The sequence below is a fragment of the Ahaetulla prasina genome, chromosome 3 (assembly GCF_028640845.1).
Source record: "Ahaetulla prasina isolate Xishuangbanna chromosome 3, ASM2864084v1, whole genome shotgun sequence".
Lineage (NCBI taxonomy): Eukaryota > Metazoa > Chordata > Lepidosauria > Squamata > Colubridae > Ahaetulla > Ahaetulla prasina.
Window position 1 is genome coordinate 109,070,274 of NC_080541.1, and position 12,376 is coordinate 109,082,649.

Below are 12,376 nucleotides of genomic sequence, written 5' to 3' on the forward strand. Positions count from 1 at the left end.
ATATCAGCACCTTAGAAAACCAAATGCAGATATTCCATGAGGCTAATATTCCATGAGACTGATATTCCCTTCTGCATACCAACTTACAGGATCTGATTTCTCCTTTGTTAAAACTTGATATACTGTCAGTAGAACTGGCATCCAGAGAATGGCTTGTTTGCTTGCTCAAACTGAGATTAGGGTTGAAAGAGGAATTTAGACAACCCCATACACCTTCTGTGATGCAGGCAGATTGATTCTGTTCCTTAGTTCTTCTACCATTAACCAGCCAGATGTTTTGCCATCCAGCTACTTTGGAAGTGCATTGTCAAAAATGCTGGCTGCTTGGAGATATCTGGGCAAGAGCAGCAAGTAAGTAAGGGAAGAATGGGGAAGGCTTCCTCTCAGCCAGACTAGAGCACATAGCCATGGTGCAAGAGAGAGGGAAAGTCAATGGGAAAGTTTGTTAACCAGCTGCTACCCACAAAGTTACCTGTGTTATTTTCCATGTAGGTGGTAAAAAGACAGTAGTGGGAGCTATATTGGTTTTCAAAACAACATGCAGATTGTCCTTCACTTACAATGGTTCATGTAGTCACCGTTCAAATTACAACAGCACTGAAAAAAGTGACCTGTGACCATTTTTCACACTTATGACCATTGCAGCATGGGATTTACATTCCAATTCTTGACAAGTGGTTCACATTTATGACGGTTGCAGTGTTCCAGAGTCATTCCAGAGACTGGATTAGATTTTTTAGCTTTTAAATTTTAAATTTTAAATTTTATACTGATTTTAATTGGTTTTATTATCTTTAGTTCAATTGGCCGGTTAAATATTTCATTTTAAAATTATTTTAAATTCATTGTTTATCTATGTATTTTAATATGGCTGTACACCACCCTGAGTCCTTCGGGAGAAGGGCGGTCTAGAAATTTGATTAATAAATAAAATAAATAAATAAATAAATGTGATCCCCTTTTGTGACCTTCTGATAAGCAAAGTCAATGGAGAAACCAGATTCACTTAACAAATGTGTTATTAATTTCAGAACTGGAAATGCTTTTTAATAGATTTTTTTAAACAGATTAACAGAATTGGAAGGGACCTTATAGGTCATCTAGTCCGGGGCGTGGCCATGACCGTGGTGGGGTAAGGACCTTTCCTTCACTTCATAGGGCTTATTAATGAAGATTTATGAGAATTTATGCCGTTTGGAATGCACTGTTATGGATGAAAGTTAATAAATCATGAAGTGAAAGTGTTAACAGCCCAGCAGATTGAATTTAAAACTGGTAGGTCATCTGAAACGGCTTGAATTAAGGAGTTTCTACAGCGTGGGATGACCGAGCCGCCCGGCAGACACGATAAGTTGGAATAAATTGCTGTGTTTTGTTTTTCTAAAATTAACTATCGTGTTCTGTGTTAAATGCTGAGGCTAAGGAGTGAATATTAAGGACTGAATCTGATAATGAGAAGAATTTAATTGAAGAGAAGAGAAACTGACCTTTTGTTGGATTGTTTGGCAGCAAGAGGATTTTACTGGGTGGATAATTTTTTCTTTATTTTTTTTTTCTCTTGAGAGCAAATTAATAGCTTGTTTATATTACAGAAAAAAAAAGGATTCTGTTTCGAAGTTTAAGTTGCTTTGTCTTCCTTTCTGCTTTGCTGACGTGGAGGAAAAATGGCGCTGATTAATGTTAGCTGTGAGGTTCTGTGTTTCTTTGTGGAGTATCCTTGAACTTGAGAGATAACAGTGCAAATAAGCCGCTTCGCTTCAATTAAAAGACTGCCGTCCTTTGATCTTCACTAAGACCCTCTGTAAAATTGGTTTGGAATCCTAGTTTGGGAAATTTTTTGGTTTTTTTCAAAATGACTCAACAACTTTCAGAAACGCAGCAACTTGCTGCAGCTTTAAATAAAATTGGGGAAAAAATAGCAGGACTATCAGAGCGTATAGATAATTTGACATTTAAAACTGACATCCGAAATGCAAAATTTAAAGCAAGAGATGATTCAAAACTTTGCAAAACAAAAGAAGGAAATGATAATGATTAAAGATGAAATGGAGCAGATACATGTACATGAGGCAAAAGTAGATCGGCAAATTGGCAAAATATTTTATAAAAATGAGCAGCAAGATAAGAGAATTTGTCTTTTGGAAGAAGAGATGAGGAAATATAATTTTGTTATTAGAGGAATCTCGGAAGAAAGGAGGATAAATTGAAACAGCGGGTTTTGAAATGGATTAATGATTTGGATCGCAACTTACGTTCACAATAGCAGACCTGGCAAGTGTTTTAGAATTGGATATAGAAGGCAAAATGGTTCTAACAGGAATGTGCTTGTCAGGTTCGCAAATCTTGGTGATAAGTTGGAAGTTATGGCCAAGGTGAGAGAGTTGGGAGATGCTTTGAAGTTTGAAGGGAAGACTATTCAAGTCTTCCCGGATATATCAAGAGAAGAAAGGGCATGGAGATTTTTTTTAAAACCAATTACAAAAGTTTTGAGAGATAATGGAATTAAATACAATTGGAGGCCACCACAACAATTGAAATTTTTTTATAAAGGAAGGATGCGTACAATCACCCCAGATATAGATGCATTATTATATTTACGGAGCTTGGACTGATTGAGATGGAGGATTTAATGGAGATAAAAGATCAAATGCTTCAGATGGGTGGAACATACGTGGAAACATCAATCTCAGAAGAAGAAAAAGGGGCTATTGGAGGGCAAGACTCTAAAGGGTTAAAGAGGAAAGAAATATCACCTGTGTTGGTTGAACAGAAGAAGAGTCGTGAGGATACAGTAGGAGAAGAAGCAGATAAGAGTCTTGGAAAATACGAAGCTGAATGCGGGTCATCGCTATCTTTTTTTTGAGTGATGAATTTAAATAGACAGCCCGAAAGAAGTGGCCCGGGCATTGGCACGTCCCCTCTCCCCCATTCTCTTTATAGAGGCGAAACCGATGAGGATGTGGGGGAAGAAGATTGTTTGTACTTTATTGTTTGTTTTGTTTTTTGTTTTTTTTCTGTTTTCTTATTGTTGTTTATATGTTAAATATAGGTTATATGGTAGTTTAATGTCGGGTGGTGGGCACAGAAAGGAAGATGCGGGGATAGGATTAAAAAATTTATATTTTAAATGGGAGTTATAAAAATAATGTCATGGAATGTGAAGGGTACAGGGAATCAGATTAAAAGAAGAAGATTGGAATTTAAGATTAAAAGGGATTTACCAGACATTTTATTTTTACAAGAAACCCATCAGAAATCTGAAGATTCAAATAGAATGTATATAAAAGGTATGCAAATATATGAAAAAGCATTTGGAACTTCAAAAGCTAGAGGAGTTGCAACACTGATATCAGATAGGGTGTACTTTGAAAAACATAAGGTAATTTTGGATGAAGATGGAAGATATGTAATAATTGTTGGAAATCTTAATGAGGAAAAAGTGACACTTGTTAATTTATATTTACCGAATGAAAAACAAAGAGAATTTCTTGAAAAAATAACAAAAATTTTGGAGAATGAAAGTGTAGGGAAAGTAATTGTGGCTGGGGATTTTAATTTAATCAGAGATAAAATAGACAGTACTAATCCCACCCGCTGTGGAGGAGCAAATAAAATGGGGATTTTAAATATGTGGATGCTTCGAAACGGCGTGGTTGATGTGTGGAGAGAGATTAAAGGAATTGAGAGAGTATACACTTTTTTCTCTAAAATATATAATACATATTCTAGAATTGATTATATTTTTCTTTCTAAAGATTTGTTGAATAATGTGGATAAGGTAGATGTGGGAATTTTTAAAGATTCTGATCATGCAGAAGTTATGGTGGACTTAGATTTTAATTTTGAGAAAAAAAGAAGCTATTGGAGATATGACGAGAAATTGTATAAAAATGAAAAGGATAAAAAATGGATACTTAAAAAACTAGAGGAAAGTTGGAGATTAAATGATAATGGGGAGGTTAAATTTGAAATTGTTTGGGATAGAAGAGTGGAATTCTGAAATGTGGAAATTAGCTTTAAATGATAAAATGACATGTGATATTAAAATTAGAAGTGGTGTGTATAAAGAAGATATTTTCTGGAAGACTTGGAAACCATTTGTGGACTTTGCGCTTGGAACATTGGACGCTTCAGTACCTGTACCTCGAGAACGTGGATTTTGGCAATCATGAGGATATATCCGAAGACCCAAATCTTCCTTTTATGTATAGCACAAGGGTGTAATAATGTATTTTCTTTTTGTTTGTTTGTTGCAAAAAAAGTAATTAAAAAAAAAAAAGGTCATCTAGTCCAACTCCCCGCTCAAGCAGGAGACCCTACACAATTTCTGACAAATGGCAGTCCAATCTTTTCTTGAAAGTCTCAAGTGATGAAGCTCCCACAACTTCCGAAGGCAAATTGTTCCATTGATTGATTGTTCTCACTGTCAGAAAGTTCCTCCTCATTTCTAGGTTGAATCTCTCCTTGGTCAGTTTCCATCCATTATTCCTTGTCTGGCCTTCAGGTGCTTTGGAAAATAGCTTGACCCCCTCCTCTCTGTGGCAGCCCCTCAAATATTGGAACAGTGCTATCATGTCTCCCCTGGTCCTTCTCTTCACTAGACTAGCTTTTTCCAGTTCCTGTAACTGTTCTTTATGTTTTAATCTCCAGTCCCTTAATCATCCTGGTTGTGCTCCTCTGCACTTTTTCTAGAGTCTCAACATCTTTTTTATAGTGTGGTGACCAAAACTGGATGCAGTACTCCAGGTATGGTCTTATTTATTTTATTTATTTATTATTTATTTTGTCAAGCATATATAAGATAACAGGTAAAAGTATAAGCATAATTTGAATACATGAAAAGAGTAAGTAAAAAGGAATACTAGGACAGGGATAGTAGGCATGCTGGTGCACTTATTGTCTCTATCACTTATTATCTCTATAGTCTTATCACTTATTATCTCTATAGTATTAGTACCTCACTTGATCTTGATTGTATCTCTCTGTTAATGCAGTTTAGGACTGCATTGGCTTTTTTGGCTGCCACTGCACACTGCTGGCTCATATTTAGCTGGTTGTCCACTAAGACTCCAAGATCCCTCTCACAGTCATTGCTATTAAACCTGGTTTCACCCAGTTTATATGTGTATTTTTGGTTTTTCTTACCTAAGTGTAAGACTTTACTTTTCTCTACATTGAATTTCATTTTATTAGATAGGGCCCAGTGTCCAATTTTGTCAATATCCACCTGGATCTTGAGTCTATCTGCTAGGGTTTTAGCTATTCCTGCCAGTTTAGCATCATCTGCAAGTTTGGTAAGTTCCCCTTCTATTCTCTCATCTAAGTCGTTTATGAAGATATTGAAGAGTACTGGGCCTAAGACGGAACCTTTTGGCACCCCACTGCTTACTTCTCTCCATGTAGACTTAGACCCATTAAGGACTACTCCAATGGTGCGTTCTACTTACCTTTACTATCGGTTTGCAACAGGAACGAGGCGCTCTCTCTCGCTTCGCTCACTCAGTTTCTCTTAAAGAATAACTTATAAAAGTTATACTGTAGTACTTAAGAGTTATATGGGCTGCTTTTAAAATCAGCTTAGAATAAGATAGCCAATGCCAGTTGAAACCAGTCTTGGATTCTCCTCCCCCTCCCTCTTCCAGCAAATTTGTTTGCAGTGCACTTCCACTTTCCAGAGATAGTTACTACATTCTCATAACACACTTAATATGGTCAATAAATTTACCCATTTTCTGACTTCACAAGATACATTGAACCCTATATTAATCAAAGGGATTGAGTTTGCACAATATAGACAAGTATTAACACGAACCAAGTTTAGTTGTGTCTGAATATATTGATTACCGGTAGATGTTTAACTGGATTGGTTAAGTATATTATTGCCCACAGCCAATCTTTTTTGCAGCTTTAAAGAAGTTTTGTGTAAGTCTGCCTGGGACTTTTGTATTGCTTCAGTCTATTTGTTTTTAAATTATTTACGGCATTATGTTCCTGCCTCCAACTATTTCTTGCTGTTCTTGTCTGGCCTCAGATACTAAGCAGGATCAGGCCTAGTGAGAACTTGGAATAGGATCCCTTCAAGGAGTACCATGTTATATTCTAGAGTTGGCAGAGAAATTTCATTCTGGTGTGATATAGATATGGAGTGTTGGTACTTCTCTATATAATTCTTTATATCATTCACCATTTTACGGCCTGTTTTTTTCCAATTATTATTGCTGGAAATCTGTTATTAAATCTTAGTAATAGAAATGAAACAATGTATTTCAGGCTGATTTTGGGAAGGCATCTATAGGTTTAAGAGCAAGAATGGGAGTGATTTGCAGCTTCAATGCTTCCCACAATAATCCAGGACAAAAGATTTGAAAAAGACACTTGGAAGAACAAAACAAAAAGAATACAGAGATGCAAACAGTACACAACTTTTCTACAGTCTGGATAGTTTTATAATACAGAAAGTAAAGAAGACAACAAGCAGAAAAAGCAATTTAAACCCATTATAATGGAGGTTTATGAGTGAGAATGGCAGCCCTTCCTGCTCTGGGAATGGAATATTACTGATCCCAAGATGATTGCACTGGTGGTGCAGAGGTTAGAATGCAGTACTGACTGCAGGCTGCCAGCAGTTTGGCAGTTCGATTCTCAGCAGCTGAAGGTTGACTCAGCTTTCCATCCTTCTGAGTAAAATGAGGACTCAGATTGTTAGGGGCAATATGCTGACTCTGTAAACCTCAATATATAAGTCTATGTGCTATTGCTATTTGCATTTAACCTGTGTGTGATGCTAAGTCATCCTAATGACTTCCTAGCTTGCAATCCTTTGTCAAAAGGATCCTGAGTGATCCTCTTTGAAGAACAGAAGAAAGAGAACAAATGCATCTTGAATGAAGAATATTCAACAGGATAATTATTCTGCAAGCTGAAAGGATTTGAACACCCTACAAGACAACAAGGGGGCACATCTGGGCTTCTACACTCTGGAACTGATATAGATGGAGAAAGAATATCGAGCCATGTTAGTAATAGACTTTAGTCAAGGCAACTGTCAGCCCTGAAGCCATTTTGGGGGCATCTTCAGGGCTGTCGCAGCAACACCGGGTGGAGCTGTGGGAACATGTGGGGGAGATAGAGATAGCTGGGAGATGTATAGCCAAAATAGCATTCTTTCCCGTGGGACCAAGGACGCCCTACCAGCAGTGGTGGGATTCAAATAATTTAACAACCGGTTCTCTGCCTTAATGATTTCTTCCAACAACCAGTTCACCAGACTGCTCAGAAAGTTAACAACCGGTTCTCCCGAAGTGGTGCGAACTGGCTGAATCCCACGACTGCCTACCAGGTGTTGGAAGGGTGTGGACCAGAGCCAGCCGGAGCTGGGACTGCAACCTGACTGGACCATGTGATGCAGTGGTGGGTTTCAAAAAATTTTACTACTGGTTTTGTGGGTGTGACTTGTTAGGCGTGGCATGGCTTGGCAGGTGTGGCTTGTTGGGTATGGCAGGGGAAGGATACTCTAAAATCTCCATTTCCACCCCACTCCAGGGGAAGGTTATTGCAAAAATCTCCATTTCCTCCCGATCATCTGGGACTTGGGAGGCAGAGAATAGATGGGGGTGGGGCCAGTCAGAATTTTTACTACTGGTTCTCCGAACTACTCAAAATTTCTGCTACTGGTTCTCCAGAACTGGTTAGAACCTGCTGAAACCCACCTCTGATGTGATGGACATGTGACCTGGGGGCAAGAACTTTGGGTTTTGATTTGGGTGGGGAAAACCCTGGGTCCTTCAGAGTCAGGTTTTCACCAGCTGTGCCAATATGATATCCCAAATAAAATTATGGTTTAAGAAACTCTAGGCCTCAGAGTTTTGATTGCTTTGGGGTTATTACTTGGAACCGTGAAAGCAACACTACCAAGGTTGCTAATTTGCTGAACGCAATGAGTAGGATGATAACTATGCAGAGATTTGTGATATCCTAAAGAGATCACCCTATCAAATATTAACTACATAAAAATATGGGAGAATTTCTTCATTATTATGTAATTCAAATGAGTTTAGATGATCAACCCCTATTGGTTGAGAAGATATGATGAACTTTATTTATTTATTTATTTATTTATTTATTTATTTATTTATTTATTTATTTATTTATTTATTTATTTATTTATTTATTTATTTATTTATTTATTTATTTATTCAATTTATATACCGCCCTTCTCCTGAAGGACTCAGAGCGGTTTACAGCCAAATAAAAAACAAAATACAAAAGTTAAAAACATTTTAAAATCTAAAATTCAATTAGGCCGAAACGAATAAAACAGTGATAAAACCATAGTAAAAACCCACATTAAAATACGTTAGGCCAGCCCTGCACGACGAAACAAGGTCTTTAACTCGCGTCGGAAGGTCCTGAGGTCGGGGAGTTGGCGTATCCCCGAAGACAGCTCATTCCAGAGGGCAGGAGCCCCCACGGAGAAGGCCCTCCCCCTGGGCGTCGCCAGTCGATATTGTTTGGCTGACGGTACCCTGAGGAGGCCCTCCCTATGGGAGCACACAGGTCGCTGGGAGGCTATTGGTGACAGCAGGCGGTCCTATAAGTAACCTGGTCCTATGCCGTGGAGCGCTTTAAAGATGGTAACCAACACCTTGAATTGCACCCGGAAGACCACCGGAAGCCAGTGCAGGCTGCGTAGGAGAGGTGTTACATGGGAGCTTCGAGACACTCCCTCTATTACCCACGCAGCCACATTCTGGACCAGTTGGAGCCTCCAGGTGCTCTTAAGGGGAGCCCTATGTAGAGAGCGTTACAGTAATCCAGGCGGGAAGTGACGAGGGCATGAGTGACTGTGCATAGGGAATCCCGGTCTAAGAAGGACGCAACTGGCGTATCAGGTGGACCTGATGAAAAGCTCCCCTGGCAATGGCCGTTATATGATCTTCTAAAGACAGCCGTACATCCAGGAGGATGCCTAAGTTGCGAACCCTCTCCATAGAGGCCAATGACTCGCCCCCAACGGTCAGCGATGGTATCAGCTGACTGTACCGGGATGCCGGCATCCACAGCCACTCAGTCTTGGAGGGGTTGAGTCGAAGCCTGTTCTTCCCCATCCAGACCCGCATGGCCTCCAAACACCGGGACATCATTTTAACGGCATCGTTGGGGTGAGTCGGGGTCGAAATGTACAGCTGAGTATCATCAGCGTACAGATGACATTGCACCCCGAAACCACGGATGATCTCCCCTAACGGCTTCATATAGATGAACAGAAGCGGTGAGAGAACTGACCCCTGTGGCACCCCACACGAGGTGCCTCGCAGCCGATCTCTGCCCTCCTGCCGGGTCAGAGGCCGCAAAGGCACAACGCGGTCCAAAGCCCCCACTGCCGCCCTTTCCCAGGCGGCGACGAGTTCTTCAGCCGAGCCGTGAGCTAGATCCTCAGAAAATGGCCCAAGCTCCGTCAGAAACCTCTCCGGGTCCATCAGGCGCCTGGGACGGAACCAACAAATCGGTTCTGTCTCCCTGCGGTGTGGGTTGGTGGTTCAAAAGTCCAGTCAAAGGAGTGAATTATCTGACCATGACAGGGGTTTAATGACTAAATCCCCTAATTCTAGATCATTCAACCACTGCCCAGAGACTTCAGGAATAAACAGAAGCTAAATTAGGTACACTGTTAATATATAGGAATGGAAAATAAAAGCCACCTCCTGGAATATTCCTCTTTCCTTTTCACCCTTCTGCCACCTTACCTGCTGTCTGTCAGCTGCTACTATAAGTTATCTGGAAAAGAATACACATAAATGTAAGGTTTCCTTTTTAATGTGCCATTATATAAAATGTATTATACAAAATTTTTCACTCTGCTATGTAAACATTCAGTTCAATGCTTTAGCATAAAGCTTAAGCATACATCATAGAAGAAGCAAAACTATACTACATGCTAACTTATAAAGAGTTTACAATGGTTTACATATCACAGCAGGTGGTTTCATGCTAATCTAACTTAATTATAGTTTAGCATGTAAGATACCCCTTACTTGGATTACATGAGATAAAAGGCAAATCTGTTGCTAATTTAATAATGTATCTAAATTAAATACATCCATGCAACAAAAAAATCCCATCCCAAAGTATAACTTTCAGCAATATACAAAAATAAGTATGTCTGAAAGAAACTTAAAGTAAAACTTTTCCCCTAGCTTCTGCATTCATTTGATTCTTACTTGGGATCAGAAATGAATGGGCAGAACTCAGCTTTATCTCCTTAGTAGTAAATCTACCATGGGCAATGTATATTTGTTACCATTTGCAAAAGAATACAGGTGTGTTTATAGCTTGGTTCATTCTGGAAATGTTCAGTTTCCATCCCTCTCATTTGGAACTTGAAGCACCTGCTCCAGGTTCAACACAGAGAAGTTTTGAACACTTCCAGAATGTCTAGCTTCCTTCCTTCCTTCCTTCCTTCCTTCCTTCCATCCATCCATCCATCCATCCATCCATCCATCTATCCATCCATATGCTGTCACAATCACAGGACTCTTGGTGGCTAACAAGAACACACAACAGCATATAAAAACATAAGAATAAATCAAAGAAAGCAAAACATCTGCTTTGAAGTTCAAATGCTTTGCATGCTGACCTAAAATGTCTTTAGAAAAAGCACCATGCAGAATTCAGCATTGTCAAACCATCAGTAATACAACTGCAATAGAGACAGGATTAGATAACATTTTTAAAACTGCTCTAGAGGAAATATTCTGAGGTTTTCAGAATGCCAAATTTAGTAAAGAATCAAAGATTTGCCATATGAATTTTAGTCCAGACTGCATATATTTTGGCAATTGTTAGATATTATAAGATTGTATCAGTAAAAATAGTTGTTTTTCACTTTTAATCTCTAAATCAGGATTCAAGTGCCAGCAAGCATAAGAAAGGTTATTTATTAGAGTGGTACACTGCGCAATACTCCTGTCTTTCCTGTTGATTTCAGGACTACAGGATTAAGTCTTAAATAAATAACATGTACATTGTATCTAAAATAAATATATAACTTAAAATGAAGCATCTTGTTAAATATTTTTTGGATTAAATAAAGTTCAAGAAGTAGATCTCTTCAGGAGAGTGTTTCACAGTTTTTCAGAGGACTATTCAGCAACAGTTTTGTAAAGAATCCAGTTGCCTGGTTCATGCCAGTCATTTTCCACCGGTAATAAGACAAATTTCAAATCTTCTCGGGTTGTAGCTCCACATTGTAAACAAGTCCTCTGTGAATAAATGTGGTTCTGTCTCTCAGAGAATTCTTTCAATTTAGAGATATGATTTGCTTCTTTAACAAAGCATTATCTCCTTGAAAATAAAGTTGTTCTCATTCATACAAGTTCCTCTTTAAGCATGTCCTAGAAAGAGTATTATCCATCCAATTGTGAATGTAGAACTTGTTTCACTGCTTAAACCTGAATTTGTAATAAAAGGATGCCTCAGGTTAAAACAAATCATTTACACATTTGATTTATAATACTAATTTTTAATGACTCTACACTATAATATTGATAGCCATCTCCAAACAGAACTAGGATAAACTAGAGCTATTTCAGGGTTAATGCTGACTAATTGGCTAGAGGCTTATATTGATTTATTCTCATGGAGTTCAGCAGAACTAATGTCATTCAACCTGCTAACTCCTACAACAGATCCAGTTATATTCTCTTAAAGGATTTAATCTGATTAGGGAAATATCATCAGAGGATTATGTGTATCTTCAAAATCCAAGATCATCTTAAAGGAAATGGCCTCCAAGGAAAAACAGAATATTTATTTTTGATAGTCTAAAATGTGGTTTACAGTAGCTGAAGAAATGCAATGGAAATGGGAAATAGCAGGTGCTATAGAATGGCAAAGAGAGGTAAATAATGTACATGTAAAAAAAATGTGCCTGAGCTGCAGAAATTTTCATGAAAAAAAGTAATGTGCCTGGATTGCAATAGCAAAGTAGTTGACTGGTGTCAAGCCCTGTGGGGCAGACAAACTCAGAAATCAAGACTACTTAGATTTCTGGAAAACCTACAGTATATTGTTGGTAGAGTAAAGCACAGAAACTAGAAAGCCTGCTAAAGCAGCTCTCCAGATAAACTTGGACATGGCATAATTAAGGCAGATTGACACTTTTCCCTCTCTTGGGCTGAAGTGTCTCTTTTGTAACAGTTCTGTTTCCTCTCCCATGCCTCACAACTACTGTAGTTCATCACAACTAGGTAGATCCCAGTGAGACAAAATGCAACAGCAGAAACAATCAGTAACATTTACTCTGGATTCTCAAAGTTGTTTCTAAAGAATTTCTTAATTAATTAATCCGGTATGATAAGCATTTTCTTTTTATGTT

General features: G+C 38.5%; 1 protein-coding gene across 2 annotated transcripts in view; it reads right to left on the bottom strand.

Annotated features, from left to right (window-relative positions):
- Positions 1 to 12,376, bottom strand: part of HBEGF (heparin binding EGF like growth factor) — a 56,572-nt gene that overhangs the window by 24,074 nt on the left and 20,122 nt on the right. Inside the window, exon 6 of one of the 2 annotated variants that reach the window (XM_058176027.1) lies at positions 10,922 to 11,450. The exons of the other annotated variant lie outside the window; for it this stretch is intronic. The gene's annotated coding sequence lies outside the window, so the exon portion shown is untranslated. Of the gene's footprint in view, positions 1 to 10,921; positions 11,451 to 12,376 lie in introns of those variants that run through there. 2 annotated transcript variants of the gene reach the window in all.